Below are 4,702 nucleotides of genomic sequence, written 5' to 3'. Positions count from 1 at the left end.
TTTTTCCTTCTGGTCCGACCCAGGAAGGCGTCTTCTGACTTTGATGGACTGGAGTCCAAACTCCTAGTCCCCTGGACTTCCTTTTGGGGGTAATTAAAGGCCACGTGAGAGGCCAGTCATTGTAACAAATAACCAAACACGGCTCCAGTCTCTGTTAATCCCCTTATATTTTTTCCATGAACCTTAATAGTCATTTGTGGCGTTCAGTTGTGACGTCCTGAGTCCAAAAGACTTGAGAAGCCCCCGAGCTTCCAAATCCTGATGTTCCCCTTTCTTTCTGGCAACTCTGTCCTATTTTAAGACGGGGCAGCAATAACAATTGAGCAATTCTCCTTCCAGTTGGCAGCAGATGTGTGGTTTCAGATTTCGCCATCACCTTAATCTCTCCCTGAGAGTCTGCCTCCATCGCCCCAGGCAAAACTTGTAAACCCTTCTGGTCAGGCCACTTCTTCCTATAATAGCGCCTACCCAGGTGTCAGGAGGAAGAGGGCGATAGATTCCAGTGGCAGTAGCCTGAATGCCCAGGGTATATGTTAAAACTGCTGCTGTAGTGCAGGGTAAGTCCAACCCTGCGGCTGCCTGCAGGGAGTGGCCCTTGTCAGGGACTGGATTCCTTTTCAGTTTGGTTTACAAATGCCCTCATGGGTTGAGGGGGCTGGGGCAGGCCCCTCTTCTGTTTCCCCACACTGCAGTTGTCAGTGGAGTGCCCTTTTGAGGAAACTTAGACTGCTTAGCCCAATGATTTCCCTTCTGACAATGAGGACATAAACCAGGGTCACGCCTAGGGTCTGGAGATGATCCTGCTGCTAGGGATGATTTCCCTTTTAATCGAGCTCAACGTTCTTTCTGAAAAATGTCCCGCTTTTCCACATCTAAAACATTTCTTTCCTGAGCTGCTAAGTGTTCCTTTCAATGCTGCAGCAAGCATTGCTTGAGCATAGCCTGTGCTCCCCACATCTTGACACACCTTAATGAAATCAGAGAGGCCCTGAATTTCTTCCAGGGGCCATGGCCCTTTTACAGGCTTTATTTGCACTTTCGTATGCCCGTTGTTTAATTAAGATATCAGCCGCCTGAGAACGTGCTCCTTGGCGATGTACTGCTCGAGTTAGGCGGTCCACAAACTGTGGGTAAGGCTCTGCAGGGCCTTGAAGGCATTGTACGAAAGAGCCTTGTGGGTTTCCTCTCTCAGGAATTGTCACCCATGCTCTGTGGGCGGTCGGGCTCAAGGGCTCATGTGCCCGAGGATCCTGATTCAGTTGGTCGGCTAGGTCAAGAAAAGGGCCTGTCCCAACCAACATTTCAAAAGTAATTGGAACATGGTTTCTTTGAGTTAAGCGAGCCTGTTCCTGACAAAACCTGAAAGACTAGACTTCCAAATTAAATAATCTCCACCACCTAGGGTGGCTTTGGCTATCATATGCTCATCCCATGGGGGAAGCTGAAGTGTCCCCGTGCTTTCTACCATACTCATAGTAAAGGGAGCTGTAACTCCATTCTGTGTTACACACTCGGGAAGAGCTTTAACATCAAAAGTTTATGCATGTGGATATTTTGTCCTGGGACTTGAGGCTCGGGGGCAATAGTTATAGGGCATGCTAAAAAGGTCTGATCCTCTAAAGAGATTTTTGGGCTGACTGAAGGGGAGTTAATGTTGTCTGCACAGCTAAAGGCTCATTTAAGCTCTTATCAAGAAAGGGATCAGTCTGAAGGCAGCAGAAGGCATAGGTGGGTGTTTTTTTGGTTTGGGTGTTTTTTGGTCTTTTGTCTTTATAGGGCCACACCCTCAGCATCTGGAGGTTCCCAGGTCTAATCAGAGCTGCAGCCGCCAGCCTAGCCAGAGCCACAGCAATGGCAGATCCAAGCCGCATCTGTGACCCACACCACAGCTTATGGCAACGCCAGATCCTTAACCCATTGGGCGAGGCCAGGGGTTGAACCCACATCCTCATGGAAACTAGTCAGGTTCGTCAACCACTGAGCCACGACGGGAACTCCAGAAGGCATAGGTTTTTCTTTATGCTCCCACAAGAGTTCTAAGATACATCTTACCAGCTATGTATATGTAATATAGTTCCTATATAACAAAAGGCTGGAATGGTAGATTCCCATGGAGAAAAAACAGAAGCAGAAAGACAAGCCCCAGGCTGGTGGGCACGGTTTAAATGTTCTCCCAGGAGATCCCAACGTTCCAGGTCCACAGTTCCCGCACCTGGAAACACAGGGTTATCTTTGATCATGGCTTCTAACAATTCCTCTCACTTAGACGCCGTTACCCGAGCCCCTGACTGTCTCAACTTACATTTCAATAACTGAATCTCATGTTTAGTTCCCTGTGACTGATGCCGCCTCGCCGTCAACCCGGCTGAAAGTTTCTACTTGCCCACTCACGATCGCGACTCCAACGAGTGCAAGGCTGCTGTCGCCGCCGTCTGTACTTTCACCTTTCCTGCTCGTGGCAGACCTCCTCTTCCAGCCCCACGTTGGGCGCCACTCTGCTGTGCCCAGCGCTGCAGGGCAATAGGGAAGCCTGGAAGAGGGGTGGTGCAGTATAACAGAACACTCAAGACCCTCACATTCAGAAAGTGGGGGACCAGGAGGCACTCTGTTCCCGCAACAAAGGTGCCTAGGCTTTAGCCCACATGACTTCTATTAAGGAAGGTGATGAGGTTATTCCCAGTGGGATTAAGGAAGGTGAGGAGACGAGTGGGCAGGACCAGGCACAGGCAATTGGGAGGTTATCTTCTTCGTGATATCATGGGGGGCATCCTTAGGACAGGGTGCAGCTCTTTACGGAATAATGCGTAAGTCCTTTGTCTTGTCTTTGAGGGAGACTCTGTACTTTAGAACTCCGAGTCCATAGACATTTGCCTTCTGCAGGGTTCAGCTGTTCCGTGGTCTCCAACACCATTTTCTTTTCCTTCTCCTCTGGAATCCCCATCACGCATAGATTGGCCGGCTTTGTATCATCCCATAGATCTCTTATATTGCTTTTGCGTTTTTTCGTTTGGTTTCTGTCTGCTGACCTGACTGGGTGATTTCCATTATTCTCTCTTCCCAGTCACTAATTCGTGCCTCTGCATTATTCATTTGGCTCTTTAGGGCCTCTGGCTCAGTATGTGTCTCTGCAAATGAAGTTTCTAATTTTTCTATGTTCCTCCTTATATTATTTTCCAGTTCCTTTCTGAAGGAATCTGCATTACTGTTCATATCCGCTCTTAATTCCTTGATATTCAGCCTTAATTCCTGCAGTATTTTCACTACCTCCCTTTTGAACTCAGTGTCTATCAGACTGCAGAGGTCTCTTTCATTGTTTGCTGCTGCAGGTGACTGCTCCTGTTCTTTTAACTGGGAACCGTTCCTGGGCTTCTTCCTCTTGCTTCTGTTTTTCTTTTTCTGAGAGTTGAGGGAAGCCAAACTGTAGTCTTGGAGCATCTACTTCTATGCAAGAGCACCTCTTTGTATTTGGCCGGGGGGGGGGGGGGTTAACTATTTATTTTTGGTGTGGGAGTTTGAATATTTGCTGTCTCTTTGGTGTGAGCAGGCTGTTCTCCCTGGGGTGCTGAGTGTGCTTCCAGTGACAAGGAGGCAATGGGTAGGGCTTGTCATCAGGGCCTGGTTGCTGGGCTCTTGGCAGTACCAAGGACCTGCAAGAGAGTGGCCCAGGCTACTCCTAGTTGCAGGGCCCTGGGAAGTGGTGATTAGCCTTAGGCAGACTGACAAGGTGCCCAGAGCCTTTGGCAGGGGCAGCAGCAGGGTGTGTGAGTTCCCAGGGGAGTGCGAGCAACAACAGGTAGTGTTCGATTGCAGAGCCCTCCTTTGAGGTGACTGGAGCCGCAGGTGGTGCCTGTCCAGGGACCCCAAGTTGTAGCGGGCCACACCCACCTCTGGAGTCAGTGATAACTGTGGTGGTTTACCCCCGCCACCTGCAGACCATTCAAGATGCCCTTCGTCTCACTTAGCTCACACAGGAGGTGCTGCACAGGCTGCTCCTAGTTGCAGGATCCTGGGAAGGGACAGAAATCAAGTGTCTGAGCACCGCCCAGAGTTTTCGGCAGTGGCAGCAGCAGGGCCAGTGTGCTCCCAGGGGTGCTAGAGCAACAGCAGGTGGTGTTCAGTCACTCTGCCCTCCTCTGTGGTGTCCCTGAGGTGATTGGGGCTGAAAGCGGTGCCTGTTCACGGACCCCTAGTGGTGGCGGGCCATGCCCACCCTTGCAGTCAGAGATAACATTGGTGGTTTGCCCCCACCACCTGTAGAGCATGCAGGAAGCACCTCGACCCACTTAGCCTCTACAGGAGGTGCTGCACAGGCTGCTCCTAGTTGTAGGTTCCTGGGAAAGGACAGTGATTGAGTGTGTGGGCACTGCCCAGAGAGTTTGGCAGTGGCAACAGCAGGGCAGGTGTGCTCCCGGGCTGGGAGCGAGAGCAACAACAGGTGGTGTTCCATCGCAATGTCCTCCTCTGTGGTACCCTCTGAGGTGGCTGGGGCTGCAAGTGGTTCTCGTTCAGGGATCCCCAGTGGCGGTGGGCCATGCCTACATCTGGAGTCAGAGATAACAGTGTGGTTTGCCCCCGCCACCAGCAGACCAGGCAAGAAGCACCCTGTGCCGCTTAGCCCACGCAGGAGGTGCTGCACCAGCTGCTCCTAGTTGTAGGGTCTTGGGAAGGGACAGTGATCAAGCATCTGGGCGCTGCCCAGAGC

At 51.1% G+C, this 4,702-nt stretch overlaps 1 non-coding gene across 1 annotated transcript; it reads left to right on the top strand.

Moving 5' to 3' along the window:
* Nucleotides 2,467-2,530, top strand: MIR4335 (microRNA 4335). Its single transcript, NR_038587.1, has one exon. It is a non-coding gene; the product is annotated as a microRNA 4335 (primary transcript).

This window comes from Sus scrofa, chromosome 9 (genome assembly GCF_000003025.6).
Source record: "Sus scrofa isolate TJ Tabasco breed Duroc chromosome 9, Sscrofa11.1, whole genome shotgun sequence".
In the NCBI taxonomy this organism is placed as follows: Eukaryota; Metazoa; Chordata; class Mammalia; order Artiodactyla; family Suidae; genus Sus; species Sus scrofa.
This window is presented reverse-complemented; position numbering and strand designations above follow the sequence as displayed.